At 43.8% G+C, this 26112-nt stretch overlaps 1 protein-coding gene across 1 annotated transcript in view; it reads left to right on the top strand.

Annotated features, from left to right (window-relative positions):
* Nucleotides 1-26112, top strand: part of mmp11a (matrix metallopeptidase 11a) — a 61929-nt gene that overhangs the window by 10716 nt on the left and 25101 nt on the right. The window lies entirely within an intron of this gene.

The raw sequence follows: 26112 nt of genomic DNA, 5'->3' as shown, positions 1-26112 counted from the left end.
CTGCAGACCAATATGTCCCACAGCATTTCATTAAGAGGCAGTCTAAATTTGCAGTGTTCAGTTGGTCTCCACAACCTAGCCAAGAACTCAGTGACACATTCCCCAGGGGTCCTCCCAGCCACGTTGAAACAATATTGCTGGAGAATTACTGGGGGCTCCAGATCATAATGGATTTTTACCAAGTCTACCAGTTCACTAAAAGTTATTGAGTTAGGGCATCCGGATAGGTCAGACTTCTTATCACACTGAAAGCTGGGGCCCCACTGTTAACAATATCGCTTTTTGATTTTCATCTCCTTTAATGTTGTTAACATGGAAGCAGTAATGCACGTGCTCAATGTATTAGGCACAGTCTTCCTCACAGGGCTCAGCTCTCCCCAAAAGAGGCATCATGGCCTTTTCTTACCAGACAAGATTCCTGACTTATGGAGGTTGTCTGAAAGGAAAGTACTCGGGGACATAAGTTTAAGTTGGTCCTTGCAAAGGTGGTGTGCCGAGCTGCTGTCAGTACTTCAGGTGTGGAATACCTGTGCAGCTTGTATTCTGGTCATTGAGTTATAAAATCCAACATTCCATCAGTCTCTCATCACTACCTGTTGGTGACATTTTGATAGTCTGTCTATCTGGATTTCCCAATCTCACTGCATCTCCATGTTTTCTGGCTTTTCTCTGTTTTGGAAGTATCCTACTCTATCCATTGGATGACTTCATACTTGGCTCCATTGAAATTCAGTTGCCTCAATTTTGCTAATTCACTTTATCAATATCTCAATAATTTGTTGCTTCAATCTGTACTAGTCACAATGCCAACTATCTTTATCTCTTGATAAATTTGCATATTGATAAATTTTGCATGGTTTTCTATTTTATCATTTCAGTCATTAATAAACAATGATTAATTGAGTCCTCAGCACTCATCATTGTAGACACCACATCACATCTTCCATGCTTGAGAGTGTTGGGCTAAGGGGTTGGTGAAAGAATCCTCTGTTAACCGATTGCTCAAGTCAGAAATTCCATAGTGTCAACTTGGTACAGAGCATTATGGAGCTACTGCTTTTTCTTTCTTTTTATGTCTGGTGAGCATTTTTACCGACAAACATTGGATTAGAAGCAGGAATAACCATTCAATCCCTCTAGTCTGCTCCACCATTCAATAAGCTCATAGCTGACCCTCAAAGCTACATTCCACCTATACCAATAATCTTTGACTCCCTCGTTAGTCAAGGATCTACATCTGCAAATAAAATGTTCATTTACGCTTTCTGACCCATTGCTCTCTGAGGAAGAGCATTCCAAAGATTTGTGATCCTCTGAGAGACAAAACATCATTCTCATCTCCATCTTAAGTGGAAGATCTCCTATTTTTAAACAGTGGCCCCTAGTTCTAGTCTTTCTCACAAGGGGAAACTTCCACTCTATCAAGTCCCCTTCAGGAGCTCATATGTTTTAATAATATCACCTCTCAGTCTTTTACACTCTAAGGGATACAGGCCCAACCTACCATTTAACCATAGGATCCCTACAATGCAGAGAGAAGCCACGCAGTTCATCAAGTCTGCATCAACTCTCCAAAAGGGTCCTTGATTTGTGAGTCAGCAGTGCTACCCAGCCTTTCCTCACAGATAACCACTCCCCCTAATCCCAGGTATCTGTCGAGTGAATCTTCTCTGAACTGATTCTAGCCACAATTATATCCTTTCTCATAAAGGAGAATGAAACTCTACATAGTTTTCTGGATGTCTTCTCACTGTGGCAAAACATCCATACTTTTAAATTCCATTCCCCTTGCAATAAACAACTTTCTATTTACTTTCCTCTTCATTTGCGGTACCTGCATACTAAATTTTTATGATTACTGGGATAGCCAGATCCCTCTGGATGTCAGAATTCTACAACCTCTCTCATTTAAATTATACACTGCTTTTCTATTCTTCTTGTTACAATGGACAAGTTGCATTTTCCACATTAAACTCCATCTGCCAAACTTTTGTCCACTCACTTACCTATCTTGATCCCTTTGCTGGCTCCTTATGTCTTCTTCACAACTTAGTTCCCTCCCTACCTTTGTGTCATCAGCATTCTTAGATTTGTACAATCTGTGCCTTCCTGCCACACTCTCATCAGCATTTTCCTTATTACTACTTTACTCTGTCATTTCTTCCCAAAATCTTCCCACACCAATCTTTGAACCCTGCATTTAACTCTAATCAGACTCACCATACACTCACTTGCTCGTAGCTTAGGTAGTAATCCAGACGCGATGACCTCTAAGGTCCTGCTTTTTAAGAAAACTCACCCAACACGGGTTAAATACATAAAACTCAGCCAACAGGAGTTAATGTAGAAAATTCACCCAACAGGGAATAATATCAAACTCACCCAACAGGGGTTAATGTAGAAAACTCACCCTATTGGGGTTAATGTAGAAAATTAACTCAACAGGGATTTATGTAGAAAACTCATGCAACAGTGGTTAATATAGAAAACTCACCCAACAGGTGCTAATATATAAAATTCACCAAACTGGCGTTAGTATATACAACTCACTCAACAGGGGTTAATATAGAAAACACACCCGACAGGGGTTAATATAGAAAACACACCCGACAGGGGTTAATATAGAAAACTCACCCAAAGGGGTTAATATAGAAAACTCACCCAACAGGTGCTAATATATAAAATTCACCAAACTGGCGTTAGTATATACAACTCACCCAACAGGGGTTAATATAGAAAACACACCCGACAGGGGTTAATATAGAAAACACACCCGACAGGGGTTAATATAGAAAACTCACCCAACAGGGGTTAATATAGAAAACACACCCAACAGGGATTAATATAGAAAACTCACAAAACAAGGGTTAATATAGAAAACTTAGCCAATAGAGGTTAATGTAGAAAATTTACCCAACAGGAATTAATATTGAAAACTCACCCAACAGGGGTTAAAGTAGAAAACTCACCCAACAGGGGTTAATATAGGAAAGTAACGCAACAGGGGTTAATATGGAAAACTCACCCAACAGGGGTTAAAGTAGAAAACCCACCCAACAGGGGTTAATATAGGAAAGTAACGCAACAGGGGTTAATATAGAAAACACACCCAACGGGGATTAATATCGAAAACTCACTCAACAGGGATTGATGTACAGAACTCACCAAACAGCTGTTAATGTAGAACAGTCAGCCAGCAAGGATTAATATAGAAAACTCACCCAGTATGGATTAAAGTAGAAAACTCACTGAACAGGTGTTAATGTAAAAAAAGTCACCCAATAGCGATTAATGTAGAAAACTTACCCATTGGGGAATAATATGGAAAACTCACTGAACAGAGGTTAATATATAACACTGGCCCAACAGGAGTTAATATCGAAAACTCACCCAACAGGGGTTAATGTATAAAACTAGGCCAACAGGGATTAATACCGAAAACTCACCCAACAGGGGTTATTGTAGAAACCTCACCCAGCAGGGAATAATGTAGAAAAATTATCCAACGGGGATGAATATCGAAAACTCACTCAACAAGGGTTAATATATAAAATTCTCCCAACTGGGGTTAATAGATAAAACTCACCCAACACTGGATGATGTTCCTATATTCAAGAAAGGGAATAGAAATAGCCCAGGAAATTATTGACCGGTGAGTCTAACCTCAGTGGTTGGTAAGTTGATGGAGAAGATCCTGAGAGACAGGATTTATGAACATTTAGAGAAGTATAGTATCATCAAAAATAGTCAGCACGGCTTTGTCAAAGGCAGGACGTACCTTACAAGCCTAGCTGAGTTTTTTGAAAATGTGACAACACATTGACGAAGGAAGAACGGTGGATGTGGTTTATATGGACTTCAGCAAGGCGTTCGATAAGGTCCCCCATGCAAGACTTCTTGACAAAGTGAGGGGGCATGGGATCCAAGGGATCCCATGCCCCCTTGCTTTGTGGATCCAGAACTGGCTTGCCCACACAAGCTTGTCGATGGGTCTTTTTCGTATGAAGGTCAGTCACCAGTGGAGTGCCCCAGGGATCTGTTCTGGGATCCTTACTCTTTGTGATTTTTATAAAAGACCTGGATGAGGAAGTGGAGGAATGGGTTGGTAAGTTTGCCGATGACACGAAGGTTGGAGGTGTTGTGGATAGTTTGGAGGGATGTTAGAAGTTGCAGCGAGACATAGATAGGATGCAAGACTGGGCGGAGAAGTGGCAGATGGACTTCAACCCGGATAAATGTGTAGTGGTCCATTTTGGCAGGCCAAATGGGATGAAGGGATAAAGTATTAAGGGTAAGATTCTTAGCAGTGTAGAGGATCAGAAGGACCTTGGGGTCCAGGTCCATAGGACTCTTAAATCGGCCTCGCAGGTGGAGGATGTGGTCAAGAAGGCGTATGGTGTACTGGCCTGCATTAATCGAGGGATTGAGTTTAGGAGTTGGGAGATAATGCTGCAACTTTATAGGACCCTTGTCAGACCCCACTTGGAGTACTGTGCGCAGTTCTGGTCGCCTCACTACAGGAAGGATGTGGAAGCCATTGAAAGGGTACAGAGGAGATTTACAAGAATGTTGCCTGGATTGGGGAGCATGCCTTATGAGGATAGGTTGAGAGAGCTCGGTCTTTTCTCTTTGGAGAGACGGAGGATGAGAGGTGACCTGATAGAGGTGTATAAGATGTTGAGGGGTATTGATCGGGTGGATTCTCAGAGGCTATTTCCCAGGGCTGAAATGGTTGCCACGAGAGGACACAGGTTTAAGGTGCTGGGGAGCAGGTACAGAGGAGATGTTAGGGGTAAGTTTTTCACTCAGAGGGTGGTGAGTGAGTGGAATCGGCTGCCATTGGTGGTGGTGAAGGCGGATTCGATAGGGTCTTTTAATAGACTTCTGGATAAGTACATGGGACTTAATAGGATTGAGGGTTATAGGTAAGCGTAGTAGGCAGAGATATGATCGGTGCAACTTGTGGGCCGAAGGGCCTGTTTGTGCTGTAGTTTTTCTATGTTCTATGTTCTAACACTGGTTAATGTAGAAAACTCACCCAACAGGGGTTAAAGTAGAAAACTTACCAAATGGAGATTAATATATAAAACTCACACAACAGGACCTAATGTAGAAAACTTACTCAACAGGGGTTAACATAGAAAACTCAACCAACAACAATTAATTTAGAAAACTCACCCAACGGGGGTTAATGTAGAAAACTTACTCAACAGGGCTCTATACAGAAAACTCATGCAACAGTGGTTGATGTAGCAAACTCACCCAACAGGGGTTAATATAAAAAACTCAACCAAGAGAAGTTAATGTAGAAAAGTCACCCAACAGGGGTTAACATAGAAAACTCACCCAATGGGCATTAATGTACAAAACTCAGCCAACAGGTGTTAATGAAGAAAACTTACCCAACAGGGATTAATATCAAAAACTCACCCAATAGGTATTAATATAGAAACTTCACCCAACAGGGATTCATGTAGAAAACACACCCACAGGGATTAATATAGAAAATTCTCTCAACTGGGGTTAATAAATAAAACTCAACCAACATTGGTTAATGTAGAAAACTCACACAACTGGAGTTAACGTGGAAAACTTACCCAATGGGAATTATAATATATAAAATTCATCCAACTGGGGTTAATATATAAAACTCACCCAGTATGGGTTAATGTAGAAAAATAACCCAGTTCATACATAGAAACAAAGAAATACTACAGCACAATACAGGCCCTTCGGCCCACAGAGTTGTGCCGAACATGTCCCTAAGTTAGAGATTACTAGGCTTACCGATAACCCTCTATCTTACTAAGTTCCATGTACTTATCTACAAGTCTCTTAAAAGACCCTATCGAATTTGCCTCCACCACTGCTGGCAGCCGATTCCACACACCTACCACTGAGTGAAAAACTTAGCCCTGACATCTCCTCTGTACCTACTCCCCAGCACCTTAAACCTGTGTCCTCTTGTGGCAACTATTTCAGCCCTGGGAAAAAGCCTCCGACTACCCACTCGATCAATACCTCTCAACATCTTATACACCTTTATCAGGTCACCCTTCATCCTTCATCTCTCCAAGGAGAAAAGGCCAAGCACCCTCAACTTATCCTTATAAGGCATGCTCCCCAATCCAGGCAACATCCTTGTAAATCTCCTCTGCACCCTTTCTGTGGCTTCTACATCCTTCCTGTAATGAGGCGACCAGAACTGAGCACAGTACTCCAAGTGGGGTCTGACAAGGGTCTTATATACCTGCAACATTATATCGCGATTCCTAAGCTCAATTCCTTGATTGATGAAGGCCAGTACACCACACGCCTTCTTAACCACAGCTTCAGCCTGCACAACTGCTTTGAGCGTCCTCTGAGCCCAGACCCCAAGATCCTTCTGATCTTCCACACTGTCAAGAGTCTTACCCTTAATATTATATTCTGCCATCCTATTTGACCTGCCAAAATGAACCACTTCACACTTATCTGGGTTGAACTCCATCTGCCGCTTCTCCGCCCACTTCCTCATCCAGGTCATTTATAAAAATCACAAAGAGTAAGCGTCCCAGAACAGATCCCTGGGGCACTCCACTGGTGACCGACTTCCATGCAGAATATGACCCATCTATAACCACTCTCTGCCTTCTGTGGTAAGCCAGTTCTGGATCCACAAAGTAATGTCCCATTGGATCCCATGGCTCCTCACTTCCTCAATGAGCCTTGCATGGGGCACCTTATCAAATGCTTTGCTGATGTCCATATAAACCATATCTACTGGTCTTCCTTCGTCAATGTGTTTAGTCACATCTTCAAAAAATTCAATCAGGCTCGTAAGGCACGATCTGCCTTTGACAAATCCACGCTGACTATTCTTAATCATATTATACCTCTCCAAATATTCATAAATCCTGTCTCTCAGGATCTTCTCCATCAACTTACCAACCACTGAGGTTAGGCTCACTGGTCTATAATTTCCTGGGCTATCTCTACTTCCTTTCTTGAATAAAGGAACAATATCCGCAATCCTCCAATCCTCTGGAACCTCTCCTGTCTCCATTGATGATGCAAAGATCATCGCCAGAGGCTCAGCAATCTCCTCCCTTGCCTCCCACAGTAACCTGGGTACATTCCATCCAGTCCCGGCGACTTATCTAACTTGATGCTTTTCAAAAGCTCCAACACGTCCTCTTTCTTACTATCTACATGCTCAAGCTTTTCAGTCCACTGCTTTCTCACCGTCACACTTGTTAGGTCCTATTCTTTCACGTCTTATAAGAACATAAGAACATAAGAAATAGGAGCAGGAGTCGGCCATCTAGCCCTTCGAGCCTGCCCCACCATTCAATAAGATCATGGCTGATCTGTCGCTGCTCAGTTCCACTTTCCCGCCCTCTCCCCATAACCCTTAATCCCCTCTCTAATCAAAAACCCATCAACCCGCGTCTTAAAAATATTTAGCGAGGTAGCCTCCACCACTTCAACGGGCAGAGAATTCCAGAGATTCACCACCCTTTGAGTGAAGAAGTTCCTCCTCAACTCCGTTCTAAACCGCCCCCCTTTTATCTTGAGGCTGTGCCCCCTAGTCCTACTGTCTTTTCTGAGCGGGAAGAGTCTCTCCACCTCTATCCTATCCATCTCATTCATCATCTTATACGTCTCAATGAGATCTCCCCTCATTCTTCTAAACTCTAACAAGTACAAGCCTAGTTTATTCAGCCTCTCCTCATAGCTCAACCCCCTCAACTCCGGCATCAGCCTAGTAAACCTCCTCTGCACTCCCTCCAAGGCCAAAATATCTTTGCGCAGGTGCGGCGCCCAAAACTGCACACAGTACTCCAGCTGCGGCCTCACCAATGCCCTATACAGCTGCAGCAAGACCTCCCTACTTTTATATTCAATCCCCCTCGCGATGAAGGCCAGCATCCCATTCGCCTTCCTGACCACCTGCTGCACCTGCAGGCTGGGTTTTTGCGACTCATGCACAAGGACCCATCCTTTTGCTCTTCACATACTTGTAGAATGCCTTGGGGTTTTCTTTAATCCTGCCTGCCAAGGCCTTCTCATAACCTTTTCTGGCTCTCCTAATTTCCTCTGAACCTTTTGTAAGCTTTTCTTCTTGAAGAAAATGGTTCATATAGAAAACTCAGTCATCAGGGGTTAATGTAAAAAACTCATCCGATAGGAGTTAAGGCAGAAAACTCACCAAACAGGGTTTAATATAGAAAACTCACTAAACAGGGATTAAGGTGAACACTCACCCAACAGGGGGTAGGATAGAAAACTCACCCAACAGGGATCAATTTAGGAAACCTACGCGACAGGGATTAATATAGAAAATTAATATAAATTCTCCAGGTCGATATCAACAGCGCCATGGATGACTCACCGGTAGTAGCCGAAGTCACGAAAGCTGTCAGCCAGCTATCCAGTGGCAAAGCCCCAGGGACAGAGGCCATACCCACAGAGATCTATAAAGCTGCTTGTCCTGTACTTAGAGAAGCTCACCGAGTTGTTCCAGTCCTTTTGGAAGCAAGGATCCATTCCTCAGGAACATAAAGATGCTTCCATCGTACACCTCAGCAAGTGTGTGACAATCACCGAGGAATCTCGCTGCTCTCCATCACAGGAGAAACCCTCGCAAGAGTCCTGCTAAATCGTCTGGTCACTCATCTGGAGCTGGGCCTGCTTCCAGAGTCACAGTGTGGTTTCCGCAAAGGTCGCAGGACTATTGACATGATTTTTGCTGCGCGCCAACTTCAGGAGAAGTGTCAGGAGCAGAATCATGAGCTCTACACAACCTTTGCTGACCTTGCGAAAGCCTTCGATACTGTCAGCCGACAAGGCCTGTGGAGGATCATGTCAACGTTTGTCTGCCACCCCCCCCAAATTCATTCAGATGGTACACCAGTTCCATGATGGCCAGAGTACTGGACGGTGGAGAATCCTCTGAGGCATTCCCAGTCACCAATGGCATCAAACAGGGCTGTGTGCTCACACCCACACTGTTCAGCATGATGTTTACTGCCATGCTGAATGATTCCAGGACAGTGTTGCTGGAATCAGCCTCAAGTACAGAGTAGATGGGAAGCTCTTCAACCTGAGGAGACTTCAAGCTATTACCAAGGTGAAGGAGACTGTTCTGAGAGACTTCCTCTTTGTCGATGACTGCGCCCTGTATGCTGGCTCAGAGCCAGAGATGCAAGTCAGTATGGACAAATTTTCCATGGCTTGTGACAACTTTGGACTCACCATCAACATTAAAAAGGCTGAAGTCATGCACCAGCCTGCTCTTCATGCACTGTATGCAGAACCCATAATCACAATCAAAGGACAGAAACTACAGGCAGTGGACCAGTTCACTTATCTTGGCAGCACCCTCTCCCAAGCAGTTTCTATTGATACAGAAGTTAACTGAAGAATAGCAAAGGCAAGTTCTGCTTTCGGTAGACTGTACTCCACTGTATGGGAACGTCGAGGAAGCAACCCAGCAACAAAACTGAAGGTCTACAGCGCTGCGGTACTCACTACCCTCCTGCATGCCTGTGAAACGTGGACTGTGTATCGAAGGCACGCAAGACAGCTCAATCATTTCCACATGACTTGTCTTTGCAGAATATTACGCATCAGATGGCAAGACAAAGTACCAGACACTGAAGTTCTCTCTGGAGCAAGTCTACCACCAGTCCACACACTGCTGATGAGAGCACAGACCCGGTGGGGCAGGTCATGTCATCCGTATGTCAGACCAGCGCATACCCAAGCAGCTCCTTTTTGGGGCATTCTCTGCTGGAAGACGCTCACATGGAGGGCAGAAGAAACGTTTCAAAGACACACTCAAAGCCTCCCTGAAGTCGCTTGACATTGACACGACCACCTGGGAAACACTGGCACAAAACTGTCCTACCTGGCACTGCGTCATCCACAAGGACTGTCAAGCTCACGAAGCAAGGTGTATTGCCGAAGCACAACTTAAGCGTGAGCTGCTCAAGTCCAGAGCCACCAGCGCAACAACTACAGTGTCTACACAAGTCTGTCCAATATGTGGCAGGACATTCCGTGCCTGAATTGGCCTGATCGGTCACCTTCAGTCACACCGCAACCAGCCTCAAAATGACTAATGGTGCTGAAGTCCTCATCGATGACGATGGACGAACAACAACAACAATGTAGAAAACTCACCCAAGTGGGATTAATATAGAAAATAGAATCATAGAAACCCTACAGTGCAGAAAGAGGCCATTTGGCACAGAACATAGAACACAGAAAAACTACAGCACAAACAGGCCCTTCGGCCCACAAGTTGTGCCGAACATGTCCCTACCTACTAGGCTTACCTGTAACCCTCAATCTTACGACGTCCCATTTACTTATCCAGAAGTCTCTTAAAAGACCCTATCGAATCCGCCTCCACCACCGATGGCAGCCGATTCCACTCACCCACCACCCTCTGAGTGAAAAACTTACCCCTGACATCTCCTCTGTACCTACTCCCCAGCACCTTAAACCTGTGTCCTCTCGTAGCGACCATTTCAGCCCTGGGAAAAAACCTCTGAGAATCCACCCTATCTATACCTCTCAACATCTTATAAACCTCTATTAGGTTGCCTCTCAACCTTCGTCTCTCCAGGGAGAAGAGACCCAGCTCCCTCAACCTATCTTCATAAGGCATGCCTCCCAATCCAGGCAACATCCTTGTAAATCTCCTCTGCACCCTTTCTATGGCTTCCACATCCTTCCTGTAGTGAGGTGGCCAGAACTGCGCACAGTACTCCAAGTGGGGTCTGACCAAGGTCTTATAAAGCTGCAACATTTTCTCCCGACTCCTGAACTCAATCCCTCGATTGATGAAGTCCACCATATGCCTTAACCACATCTTCTACCTGCGAAGCTGGTTTGAACGTCCTATGAACCCAGACACCAAGGTCCTTCTGATCTTCCACACTGTCAAGAGTCTTACCCTTAACATTATATTGTCATCCTATTTGACCTGCCAACATGAACCACTTCACACTTATCTGGGTTGAACTCCATCTGCCACTTCTCTGCCCAGTCTTGCATCCTATCAATGTCTCGTTACAACTTCTGACATCCTTCCACACGATCCACAACACCTCCAGCCTTTGTGTCATTGGCGAACTTACCAATACATCCCTCCACTTCCTCATCCAGGTCATTTATAAAAATCACAAAGAGTAAGGGTCCCAGAACAGATCCCTGGGGCACTCCACTGGTGACTGACCTCCATGCAGAATATGACCCATCCACAACCACTGTTTGCCTTCTGTGGGCAAGCCAATTCTGGACTACAAAGCAATGTCCCCTTGGATCCCATGCCCCCTCACTTTCTCAATAAGCCTTGCATGGGGGCCCTTACCAAATGCCTTGCTGAAGTCCAGATAAACCACAGCTACTGGTCTTCCTACATCAGTCTGTTTAGTCCCATTAAGTCTGCGTATCTTGGCCTAACAAGTCTGCACTGACCAGAATCCTACCCAGGCCCTTCCCCCATACCCCTACACATTCACCCACTAATCCTTCTAACCTACGCATTTTAGGACACTAAGGGGCAATTTTAGCATGGCCAATCAATCTAACCAATACATCTTTGGACTGTGGGAGGAAACCGGAGCACCCGGAGGAAACCCACACAGACAAGAGGAGAATGTGCAAACTCCACACAGACAGTGACCCGAGCCAGGAATTGAATGCATGTCCCTGGAGCTGAGAAGCAGCAGTGCTAACCACTGTGCTACCGTGCTGCCTGAACAGGAGTTAAGGCAGAAAACACACCCATAAGGGGTTAATATAGAAAACTCACCCAACAGGGGTTAATATAGAAAACTCACTCAACAGGGGTTAATATGGAAAACACACCCAACAGTGGTTAATATAGAAAACTCACCCAACAGGGGTTAATATAGAAAACACACCCAACAGGGATTAATATAGAAAACACACCCAACAGGGGTTAACATAGAAAACACAACCAACAGGGGTTAATATAGAAAACACACCCAACAGGGGTTAATATAGAAAACTAACCCAACAGGGGTTAATATAGAAAACTCACCCAACAGGGGTTAATATAGAAAACACACCCAAAAGGGTTAATATAGAAAACTCACCCAACAGGGGTTAATATAGAAAACACACCCAAAAGGGTTAATATAGAAAACTCACCCAACAGGGGTTAATATAGAAAACACAGCCAACATGGGTTAATATAGAAAACTCACCCAACAGGGGTTAATATAGAAGACACAACGAACAGGGGTTAATATAGAAAACTCACCCAACAGGGGCTAATATAGAAAACACCCCCAACAGGGGTTAATATGGAAAACACACCCAACAGGGGTTAATATGGAAAACACACCCAACAGGGGTTAATATAGAAAACTCACCCAACAGGGGTTAATATAGAAAACACCCCCAACAGGGGTTAATATGGAAAACACACCCAACAGGGGTTAATATGGAAAACACACCCAACAGGGGTTAATATAGAAAACTCACCCAACAGGGGTTAATATAGAAAACTCACCCAACAGGGGTTAACATAGAAAACTCACCCAACAGGGGTTAATATAGAAAACACCCCCAACAGGGGTTAATATAGGAAACTCACCCAACAGGGGTTAATATAGAAAACACACCCAACAGGGGTTAATATAGAAAACGCACCCAACAGGGGTTAATATGGAACACACACCCAACAGGGGTTAATATAGAAAACTCACCCAACAGGGGTTAACATAGAAAACTCACCCAACAGGGGTTAATATAGAAAACGCCCCCAACAGGGGTTAATATAGGAAACTCACCCAACAGGGGTTAATATAGAAAACACACCCAACAGGGGTTAATATAGAAAATGCACCCAACAGGGGTTAATATAGAACACACACCCAACAGGGGTTAATATAGAAAACACACCCAACAGGGGTTAATATAGAAATCCAACCCAACAGAGGTTAATATAGAAAACCCACCCAACAGGGGTTAATGTAGAAAACCAACCCAACAGGGGTTAATATGGAAAACACACCCAACAGGGGTTAATATAGAAAACGCACCCAACAGGGGTTAATATAGAAAACACACCCAACAGGGGTTAATATAGAAAACACACCCAACAGAGTTAGTATAGAAACCACACCCAACAGGGGTTAATATAGAAAACTCACCCAACTGGGGTTAATACAGAAAACACACTCAACAGGGGTTAATATAGAAAACACACCCATCAGGGGCTAATATACAAAACATACCCAACAGGGGTTAATATAGAAAACTCACCCAACTGGGGATAATATAGAAAACACACCTAACAGCGGTTAATATAGAAAACACACCCAACAGGGGTTAATATAGAAAACTCACCCAACAGGGGTTAATATAGAAAACTCACCCAACAGAGGTTAATATAGAAAACACACCCAACAGGGGTTAATATAGAAAACTCACCCAACAGGGGTTAATATAGAAAAGACACCCAGCAGGGGTTAATATAGGAAACTCCCCCAACAGGGGTTAATATAGAAAACTCACCCAACAGAGGTTAATATACAAAACACACCCAACAGGGGTTAATATAGAAGACACAACGAACAGGGGTTAATATAGAAAACACACCTAACAGGGGTTAATATAGAAAACATAACCAACAGGGGTTAATGTAGAAAACACACCCAACAGGGGTTAATGTAGAAAATACACCCAACAGGGGTTAATATAGAAAACACACCCAACAGGGGTTAATATAGAAAACTCACCCAGCAGTGATTAATATAGAAAACTCCCCCAACAGGGGTTAATATAGAAAACACACCCAACAGGGGTTAATAAAGAAAACTCACCCAACTGGGGTTAATATAGAAAATGCACCCAACAGGGGTTCATATAGAAAACACATCCAACAGGGGTTAATATAGAAAACACATCCAACAGGGGTTAATATAGAAAACTCCCCCAACAGGGGTTAATATAGAAAACACTCCCAACAGGGGTTAATATAGAAAACTCACCCAACAGGGATTAATATAGAAAACACACCCAACAGGGGTTAATATAGAAAACACACCCAACAAGGGTTAATATAGAAAATGCACCCAACAGGGGTTAATATAGAAAACACACCCAACAGGGGTTAATAAAGAAAACTCACCCAACTGGGGTTAATATAGAAAACTCACCCAACAGGGATTAATATAGAAAACACACCCAACAGGGGTTAATATAGAAAACACACCCAACAGGGGTTAATATAGAAAACTCACCCAAAAGTGATTAATATAGAAAACTCCCCCAACAGGGGTTAATATAGAAAACTCCCCCAACAGGGGTTAATATCGAAAACTCACCCAACAGGGGTTAATATAGAAAACACACCCAACAGGGGTTAATATAGAACACACACCCAACAGGGGTTAATATAGAAAACCCACCCAACAGGCGTTAATATAGAAAACACACCCAACAGGGGTTAATATAGAACACACACCCAACAGGGGTTAATATAGAAAACACACCCAACAGGGGTTAATGAATTGATTAGAAATAGTCAGCATGGTTTTGTAGCGGGTAGGTCGTGCCTTACTAACCTTATTGAGTTTTTTGAGAAGGTGACCAAAGAGGTGGATGGGGGCAAGGCAGTTGACGTGGTATACATGGATTTTAGTAAGGCGTTCGATAAGGTTCACCATGGTAGGCTTCTGCAGAAAATGCAGATGTATGGGATTGTGGGTAATCTAGGAAGTTGGATCAGGAATTGGCTATCAGATAGGAGACAGAGGGTGGTGGTGGATGGTAAATATTCATCATGGAGTACAGTTACGAGTGGTGTGCCTCAGGGATCTGTTTTGGGGCCACTGTTGTTTGTAATTTTTATTAATGATCTGGATGAGGGTATAGTTGGGTGGATTAGTAAATTTGCTGATGACACCAAAATTGGAGGTGTGGTAGATTGTGAGGAAGGGTGTCATAGTCTGCAGGGAGACTTAGATAGGTTGCAGAGCTGGGCCGAGAAGTGGCGGATGGAATTTAATGCGGAGAAGTGTGAGGTAATTCACTTTGGTAGGAGCAACAGATGTGTCGAGTATAGGGCTAACGGGAGGACTTTGAATAGTGTGGATGAACAGAGGGATCTAGGTGTGTGTGTACATAGATCCCTGAAAGTTGGGAATCAAGTAGATAAGGTTGTTAAGAAGGCGTACGGTGTCTTGGCGTTTATTGGTAGGGGGATTGAATTTAGGAGTCGCAGTGTAATGTTGCAACTGTACACTACTCTAGTGCGGCCGCACTTGGAGTACTGTGTGCAGTTCTGGTCCCCGCATTACAAGAAGGATGTGGAGGCGTTGGAGAGGGTGCAGAGGAGGTTTACTAGGATGTTGCCTGGTATGGTGGGGAGGTCCTATGAGGAGAGACTGAGGGATTTAGGGTTGTTTTCGTTGGAAAGAAGGCGGCTAAGAGGGGATCTTATTGAAACATATAAGATGATTAGAGGTTTAGATAGGGTGGATAGTGATAGCCTTTTTCCTCGGATGGAGAAAGCTAGCACGAGGGGGCATGGCTTTAAATTAAGGGGGGGTAGCTACAGGACGGATGTCAGGGGTAGGTTCTTTACCCAGCGGGTGGTGAGGGATTGGAATGCCCTGCCTGCTGCAGTTGTAAATGCGTCTAGTTTGGGGGCGTTTAAGAGATCTCTGGATAGGTTTATGGACGAAAAGGGATTGGTATAGGCTAGTGGGTCATTGTTTTTGTAACTGGTCGGCGCAACATCGTGGGCCGAAGGGCCTGTTCTGCGCTGTAATGTTCTATGTTCTATGTTCTAATATAGAACACACACCCAACAGGGGTTAATATAGAAAACTCACCCAACAGGGGTTAATATAGAAAACTCACCCCACAGGGGTTAATATAGAAAATACACCCAACAGGGGTTAATATAGAAAACTCACCCAACAGGGGTTAATGTAGAAAACACACCCAACAGGGGTTAATGTAGAAAACACACCCAACAGGGGTTAATATAGAAAACACACCCAACAGGGGTCAATATAGAAAACACACACAACAGGGGTTAATATAGAAAACACACCCAACAGGGGTTAATATAGAAAACACACCCAACAGGGGTTAATATAGAAAACTCACCCAGCAGTGATTAATATAGAAAACTCCCCCAACAGGGGTTAATATAGAAAACTCACCCAACAGGGGTTAATATAGAAAACTCACCGAAGAGGGGTTAATATAGAAAACACACCCAACAGGGGTTAATAAAGAAAACTCACCCAACTGGGGTTAATATAGAAAACTCACCCAACAGGGATTAATATAGAAAACACACCCAACAGGGGTTAATATAGAAAACACACCCAACAGGGGTTAATATAGAAAACTCACCCAACAGGGGTTAATATAGAAAACACACCCAACAGTGATTAATATAGAAAACTCCCCCAACAGGGGTTAATATAGAAAACTCCCCCAACAGGGGTTAATATCGAAAACTCACCCAACAGGGGTTAATATAGAAAACACACCCAACAGGGGTTAATATAGAACACACACCCAACAGGGGTTAATATAGAAAACCCACCCAACAGGCGTTACTATAGAAAACACACCCAACAGGGGTTAATATAGAACACACACCCAACAGGGGTTAATATAGAAAACTCACCCAACAGGGGTTAATATAGAAAACTCACCCCACAGGGGTTAATATAGAAAATACATCCAACAGGGGTTAATATAGAAAACTCACCCAACAGGGGTTAATATAGAAAACACACCCAACAGGGGTTAATATAGAAAACTCACCCAACAGGGGTTAATATAGAAAACTCACCCAACAGGGGTGAATATAGAAAACTCACCCAACAGGGGTTAATATAGAAAACTCACCCAACAGGGGTTAATATTGAAAACACACCCAACAAGGGTTAATATAGAAAACTCACCCAACAGGGGTTAATATAGAAAACTCACCCAACCGGGGTTAATATTGAAAACACACCCAACAGGGGTTAATATAGAAAACTCACCCAACCGGGGTTAATATTGAAAACACACCGAACAGGGGTTAATATAGAAAACTCACCCAACAGGGATTAATGTAGAAAAGTCACCCAACAGGGATTAATGTAGAAAACTCACCCAACAGGGATTAATATAGAAAACTCACCCAACAGGGGTTAATATAGAAAACTCACCCAACAGGGGTTAATGTAGAAAACACACCCAAGAGGGGTTAATATAGAAAACACACCCAACAGGGATTAATATAGAAAACACACCCAACAGGGGTTAATTTAGAAAACACTCCCAACAGGGGTTAATATTGAAAACACACCCAAGAGGGGTTAATATAGAAAACACACCCAACAGGGGTTAATATAGAAAACTCACCCAACAGGGGTTAATATAGAAAACTCCCCCAACAAGGGTTAATATAGAAAACTCACCCAACCGGGGTTAATATTGAAAACACACCCAACAGGGGTTAATATAGAAAACTCACCCAACCGGGGTTAATATTGAAAACACACCCAACAGGGGTTAATATAGAAAACACACACAATAGGGGTTAATATAGAAAACACACCCAACAGGGGTTAATATAGAAAACTCACCCAACCGGGGTTAATATTGAAAACACACCCAACAGGGGTTAATATAGAAAACACACACAACAGGGGTTAATATAGAAAACACACCCAACCGGGGTTAATATAGAAAACACACACAACAGGGGTTAATATAGAAAACACACCCAACAGGGGTTAATATTGAAAACACACCCAACAGGGGTTAATATAGAAAACACACACAACAGGGGTTAATATAGAAAACACACCCAACAGGGGTTAATATAGAAAACACACACAACAGGGGTTAATATAGAAAACTCCCCCAACAGGGGTTAATATAGAAAACACTCCCAACAGGGGTTAATATAGAAAACTCACCCAACAGGGGTTAATATGGAAAACACACCCAACAGGGATTAATATAGAAAACTCCCCCAACAGGGGTTAATATAGAAAACACTCCCAACAGGTGTTAGTATAGAAAACTCACCCAACAGGGATTAATATAGAAAACTCACCCAACAGGGATTAATATAGAAAACTCACCCAACAGGGGTTAATGTAGAAAACACACCCAACAGGGGTTAATATAGAAAACACACCCAACAGGGGTCAATATAGAAAACACACACAACAGGGGTTAATATAGAAAACACACCCAACAGGGGTTAATATAGAAAACACACCCAACAGGGGTTAATATAGAAAACTCACCCAGCAGTGATTAATATAGAAAACTCCCCCAACAGGGGTTAATATAGAAAACTCACCCAACAGGGGTTAATATAGAAAACTCACCGAAGAGGGGTTAATATAGAAAACACACCCAACAGGGGTTAATAAAGAAAACTCACCCAACTGGGGTTAATATAGAAAACTCACCCAACAGGGATTAATATAGAAAACACACCCAACAGGGGTTAATATAGAAAACACACCCAACAGGGGTTAATATAGAAAACTCACCCAACAGGGGTTAATATACAAAACACACCCAACAGTGATTAATATAGAAAACTCCCCCAACAGGGGTTAATATAGAAAACTCCCCCAACAGGGGTTAATATCGAAAACTCACCCAACAGGGGTTAATATAGAAAACACACCCAACAGGGGTTAATATAGAACACACACCCAACAGGGGTTAATATAGAAAACCCACCCAACAGGGGTCAATATAGAAAACTCACCCAACAGGGGTGAATATAGAAAATACACCCAACAGGGGTTAATTTAGAAAACTCACCCAACAGGGGTTAATATAGAAAACACACCCAACAGGGGTTAATATAGAAAACTCACCCAACAGGGGTTAATATAGAAAACTCACCCAACAGGGGTGAATATAGAAAACTCCCCCAACAGGGGTTAATATAGAAAACTCACCCAACAGGGGTTAATATTGAAAACACACCCAACAAGGGTTAATATAGAAAACTCACCCAACAGGGGTTAATATAGAAAACACACCCAACAGGTGTTAATATAGAAAACTCCCCCAACAAGGGTTAATATAGAAAACTCACCCAACCGGGGTTAATATTGAAAACACACCCAACAGGGGTTAATATAGAAAACTCACCCAACAGGGATTAATGTAGAAAAGTCACCCAACAGGGATTAATGTAGAAAACTCACCCAAGAGGGGTTAATATAGAAAACACACCCAACAGGGATTAATATAGAAAACACACCCAACAGGGGTTAATTTAGAAAACACTCCCAACAGGGGTTAATATTGAAAACACACCCAAGAGGGGTTAATATAGAAAACACACCCAACAGGGGTTAATATAGAAAACTCACCCAACAGGGGTTAATATAGAAAACTCCCCCAACAAGGGTTAATATAGAAAACTCACCCAACCGGGGTTAATATTGAAAACACACCCAACAGGGGTTAATATAGAAAACTCACCCAACCGGGGTTAATATTGAAAACACACCCAACAGGGGTTAATATAGAAAACACACACAACAGGGGTTAATATAGAAAACACACCCAACAGGGGTTAATATAGAAAACTCACCCAACCGGGGTTAATATTGAAAACACACCCAACAGGGGTTAATATAGAAAACACACACAACAGGGGTTAATATAGAAAACACACCCAACCGGGGTTAATATAGAAAACACACACAACAGGGGTTAATATAGAAAACACACCCAACAGGGGTTAATATTGAAAACACACCCAACAGGGGTTAATATAGAAAACACACACAACAGGGGTTAATATAGAAAACACACCCAACAGGGGTTAATATAGAAAACACACACAACAGGGGTTAATATAGAAAACTCCCCCAACAGGGGTTAATATAGAAAACACTCCCAACAGGGGTTAATATAGAAAACTCACCCAACAGGGGTTAATATAGAAAACACACCCAACAGGGGTTAATATAGAAAACTCCCCCAACAGGGGTTAATATAGAAAACACTCCCAACAGGTGTTAATATAGAAAACTCACCCAACCGGGGTTAATATTGAAAACACACCCAACAGGGGTTAATATAGAAAACTCACCCAACAGGGATTAATGTAGAAAAGTCACCCAACAGGGATTAATGTAGAAAACTCACCCAACAGGGATTAATATAGAAAACTCACCCAACAGGGGTTAATGTAGAAAACACACCCAAGAGGGGTTAATATAGAAAACACACCCAACAGGGATTAATATAGAAAACACACCCAACAGGGGTTAATTTAGAAAACTCACCCAACAGGGGTTAATATAGAAAACACACCCAACAGGGGTTAATATAGAAAACTCACCCAACAGGGGTTAATATAGAAAACTCACCCAACAGGGGTGAATATAGAAAACTCCCCCAACAGGGGTTAATATAGAAAACTCACCCAACAGGGGTTAATATTGAAAACACACCCAACAAGGGTTAATATAGAAAACTCACCCAACAGGGGTTAATATAGAAAACACACCCAACAGGTGTTAATATAGAAAACTCCCCCAACAAGGGTTAATATAGAAAACTCACCCAACCGGGGTTAATATTGAAAACACACCCAACAGGGGTTAATATAGAAAATTCACCCAACAGGGATTAATGTAGAAAAGTCACCCAACAGGGATTAATGTAGAAAACTCACCCAAGAGGGGTTAATATAGAAAACACACCCAACAGGGATTAATATAGAAAACACACCCAACAGGGGTTAATTTAGAAAACACTCCCAACAGGGGTTAATATTGAAAACACACCCAAGAGGGGTTAATATAGAAAACACACCCAACAGGGGTTAATATAGAAAACTCACCCAACAGGGGTTAATATAGAAAACTCCCCCAACAAGGGTTAATATAGAAAACTCACCCAACCGGGGTTAATATTGAAAACACACCCAACAGGGGTTAATATAGAAAACTCACCCAACCGGGGTTAATATTGAAAACACACCCAACAGGGGTTAATATAGAAAACACACACAACAGGGGTTAATATAGAAAACACACCCAACAGGGGTTAATATAGAAAACACACACAACAGGGGTTAATATAGAAAACACACCCAACCGGGGTTAATATAGAAAACACACACAACAGGGGTTAATATAGAAAACACACCCAACAGGGGTTAATATTGAAAACACACCCAACAGGGGTTAATATAGAAAACACACACAACAGGGGTTAATATAGAAAACACACACAACAGGGGTTAATATAGAAAACTCCCCCAACAGGGGTTAATATAGAAAACACTCCCAACAGGGGTTAATATAGAAAACTCACCCAACAGGGGTTAATATAGAAAACACACCCAACAGGGGTTAATATAGAAAACTCCCCCAACAGGGGTTAATATAGAAAACACTCCCAACAGGTGTTAGTATAGAAAACTCACCCAACAGGGATTAATATAGAAAACTCACCCAACAGGGATTAATATAGAAAACTCACCCAACAGGGGTTAATGTAGAAAACACACCCAAGAGGGGTTAATATAGAAAATACACCCAACAGGGATTAATATAGAAAACACACCCAACAGGGGTTAATTTAGAAAACACTCCCAACAGGGGTTAATATTGAAAACACACCCAACAGGGGTTAATATAGAAAACTCACCCAACAGGGATTAATATAGAAAACTCACCCAACAGGGGTTAATGTAGAAAACACACCCAAGAGGGGTTAATATAGAAAACACACCCAACAGGGGTTAATATAGAAAACACACCCAACAGGGGTTAATTTAGAAAACACTCCCAACAGGGGTTAATATTGAAAACTCCCCCAACAGGGGTTAATATAGAAAACACACCCAACAGGGGTTAATATAGAAAACGCACCCAACAGGGGTTAATAGAAAGGTACACACGCCCACGTGATGTTTCTAGCTGTGAATCGAGTTTTGGATCAGAGGGACAAAGCGGTCTGGGTTATAAAAGGCGGACTAGATTGGAGAGAATCACTCAGTCATGATGCTGGCGAGGGCACTCAGTGTCATTGTGCTTGTGTGTAGCAGCAGCTCATTGCCAACACCCCGGGGACACGGCCGGGTAAGTGTGTGTCTTTCTGGATGGTCAGCGAGGGGAGTTTTTGTGTTGTGAAAGCAGCAGCTCTCAGACTGTGGCAGGTTTGCACCGTGAATGATGCTGGAACAGAAACTCCGCAGAATATCCACTCACTTCGGGAAACAAATCGGGAAAAAGTTTCAGTGGTTGAAGTATCTCTGATTAGAGTGTAAACTATAAATATTAGAAAATTATATATGACAGCATGTATGAGGCACGTTTCTGTAGTAATCGTGTATAAAATCTGATTTGAGTGTTGTGTTACAGTGAGGAGCTGTGTTGTGTTTGTCCATTATCAGCTTCCTGGCACAAATGATTCTCCCTCACATTCCCTCTCTCCTCCAGCTGATGGAGAGCGAGGTTTGGGTGAGGAATTGGGAGGTACAAGTGTTGACATGCTCCCAGGTATTCGCCATAAAGCACCATGAATGAGGCAAAGACCCTGAGCAGACCATGAAGAAGCTGGACTCTGCTATCAAACTGAACAGCAAGCCTCATTTCTCCCACACTGAGAGAGGTGCAGTCTATCCCCCCACCCCCCCCCCCCCCATCACCCCATGGTGGGGCACAAAGAGAGCCCACCCCATCCTGATGGGTCAGCTCCACCACAACCCCCTCCTCTCTGTGGGATGGGGATTTTAATAAATCTCTGGGAGTTATGAAGGAATTCCCTGGGGATTAATGCTGAGCTTTTTGGAACTTGCTGACACTTGATATTTCCCAGTGTTAAACAAACTTGTTTTACTAGTTTACAAAAGTGAGGAAAATTGCCCCTGAAATGAAGGCTGGGGATGAATTCACAGAGTATCCAGCCAGAGTCATTTTGCTGCTGTTCCTTCCTCTTCCCAACTCAAGCAGCTCCTGTCCAAACTCCAGGCAACTGAGTCATTCCGTTATCAGCTCCCTCTGCAACCCCAATGGTGATATTGACAGGGTGGGGGTGAGGGCTAGGGGAGGGGAGGTGGAAGACTGTATACTGGTGTGTGTGTGTCTGTGTGTGTGTGTCTGTGTGTCGGTGTGTGTGTGTCTGTGTGTCGGTGTGTGTGTGCGTGTCTGTGTGTGTGTGATGGTTGTGCCTTTAAGACAGAGATAGGTTCTTGATTAATAAAGGTATCAGTATTATTGGGGAAAAGGCAGGGCAATGGGGGTGTGAAACAAAATAAACCATGACTGAATGGCAGAACAGACTCGATGGGCCGAGTGGCTTAATTCTGTTCCTAAGTCTTACGGTCTTTTGGTATGTTTGTGTGTGTGTGTGTGTGTTGGCATGTTGGGGATTGTGTGTGTGTGTTGGCATGTTGGGGATTGTGTGTGTGTGTTGGCATGTTGGGGATTGTGTGTGTGTGTTGGCATGTTGGGGATTGTGTGTGTGTGTTGGCATGTTGGGGATTGTGTGTGTGTTTTGGCATGTTGGGGATCGTGTGTGTGTGTGTTGGCATGTTGGGGATTGTGTGTGTGTGTTGGCATGTTGGGGATTGTGTGTGTGTGTTGGCATGTTGGGGATTGTGTGTGTGTGTTGGCATGTTGGGGATTGTGTGTGTGTTTTGGCATGTTGGGGATCGTGTGTGTGTGTGTTGGCATGTTGGGGATTGTGTGTGTGTGTTGGCATGTTGGGGATTGTGTGTGTGTGTTGGCATGTTGGGGATTGTGTGTGTGTGTTGGCATATTGGGGATTGTGTGTGTGTGTTGGCATGTTGGGGAGTGTGTGTGTGTGTTGGCATGTTGGGGATTGTGTGTGTGTGTTGGCATGTTGGGGATTGTGTGTGTGTGTTGGCATGTTGGGGAGTGTGTGTGTGTGTTGGCATGTTGGGGATGTGTGTGTGTGTGTGTTGGCATGTTGGGGATTGTGTGTGTGTGTGTGTTGGCATATTGGGGAGTATGTGTGTGTGTTGGCATGTTGGGGAGTGTGTGTGTGTGTTGGCATGTTGGGGATTGTGTGTGTGCGTGTGTTGGCATGTTGGGGATTGTGTGTGTGTGTTGGCATGTTGGGGATTGTGTGTGTGTGTTGGCATGTTGGGGATCGTGTGTGTGTGTGTTGGCATGTTGGGGATTGTGTGTGTGTGTGTTGGCATGTTGGGGAGTGTGTGTGTGTGTTGGCATGTTGGGGATTGTGTGTGTGTGTTGGCATGTTGGGGATTGTGTGTGTGTGTTGGCATGTTGGGGATTGTGTGTGTGTGTTGGCATGTTGGGGATTGTGTGTGTGTGTTGGCATGTTGGGGATCGTGTGTGTGTGTGTTGGCATGTTGGGGATTGTGTGTGTGTGTGTTGGCATGTTGGGGAGTGTGTGTGTGTGTTGGCATGTTGGGGAGTGTGTGTGTGTGTTGGCATGTTGGGGATTGTGTGTGTGTGTTGGCATGTTGGGGATTGTGTGTGTGTGTTGGCATGTTGGGGATTGTGTGTGTGTATGTTGGCATGTTGGGGATTGTGTGTGTGTGTTGGCATGTTGGGGATTGTGTGTGTGTGTTGGCATGTTGGGGATCATGTGTGTGTTGGCATGTTGGGGATTGTGTGTGTGTGTTGGCATGTTGGGGAGTGTGTGCGTGTGTTGGCATGTTGGGGATTGTGTGTGTGTGTGTGTTGGCATGTTGGGGATTGTGTGTGTGTGTTGGCATGTTGGGGATTGTGTGTGTGTGTTGGCATGTTGGGGATTGTGTGTGTGTGTTGGCATGTTGGGGATTGTGTGTGTGTGTTGGCATGTTGGGGATTGTGTGTGTGTGTTGGCATGTTGGTGATTGTGTGTGTGTATGTTGGCATGTTGGGGATTGTGTGTGTGTGTTGGCATGTTGGGGATTGTGTGTGTGTGTTGGCATGTTGGGGATCATGTGTGTGTTGGCATGTTGGGGATTGTGTGTGTGTGTTGGCATGTTGGGGAGTGTGTGCGTGTGTTGGCATGTTGGGGATTGTGTGTGTGTGTGTGTTGGCATGTTGGGGATTGTGTGTGTGTGTTGGCATGTTGGGGATTGTGTGTGTGTGTTGGCATGTTGGGGATTGTGTGTGTGTGTTGGCATGTTGGGGATCGTGTGTGTGTGTGTTGGCATGTTGGGGATTGTGTGTGTGTGTGTTGGCATGTTGGGGAGTGTGTGTGTGTGTTGGCATGTTGGGGAGTGTGTGTGTGTGTTGGCATGTTGGGGAGTGTGTGTGTGTGTTGGCATGTTGGGGATTGTGTGTGTGTGTTGGCATGTTGGGGATTGTGTGTGTGTATGTTGGCATGTTGGGGATTGTGTGTGTGTGTTGGCATGTTGGGGATTGTGTGTGTGTGTTGGCATGTTGGGGATCATGTGTGTGTTGGCATGTTGGGGATTGTGTGTGTGTGTTGGCATGTTGGGGAGTGTGTGCGTGTGTTGGCATGTTGGGGATTGTGTGTGTGTGTGTGTTGGCATGTTGGGGATTGTGTGTGTGTGTGTTGGCATGTTGGGGATTGTGTGTGTGTGTGTTGGCATGTTGGGGATTGTGTGTGTGTTGGCATGTTGGGGATTGTGTGTGTGTGTTGGCATGTTGGGGATTGTGTGTGTGTGTTGGCATGTTGGGGATTGTGTGTGTGTGTTGGCATGTTGGGGATTGTGTGTGTGTGTTGGCATGTTGGGGATCGTGTGTGTGTGTTGGCATGTTGGGGATTGTGTGTGTGTGTTGGCATGTTGGGGATTGTGTGTGTGTGTTGGCATGTTGGGGATTGTGTGTGTGTGTTGGCATGTTGGGGATTGTGTGTGTGTGTTGGCATGTTGGGGATTGTGTGTGTGTGTTGGCATGTTGGGGATCGTGTGTGTGTGTTGGCATGTTGGGGATTGTGTGTGTGTGTTGGCATGTTGGGGATCGTGTGTGTGTGTGTTGGCATGTTGGGGATCGTGTGTGTGTGTGTTGGCATGTTGGGGATTGTGTGTGTGTGTTGGCATGTTGGGGATTGTGTGTGTGTGTTGGCATGTTGGGGATTGTGTGTGTGTGTTGGCATGTTGGGGATTGTGTGTGTGTGTTGGCATGT

Source organism: Carcharhinus amblyrhynchos, chromosome 20, assembly GCF_965287045.1.
Source record: "Carcharhinus amblyrhynchos chromosome 20, sCarAmb.v2.hapA, whole genome shotgun sequence".
Classification (NCBI taxonomy): Eukaryota; Metazoa; Chordata; class Chondrichthyes; order Carcharhiniformes; family Carcharhinidae; genus Carcharhinus; species Carcharhinus amblyrhynchos.
This window is presented reverse-complemented; position numbering and strand designations above follow the sequence as displayed.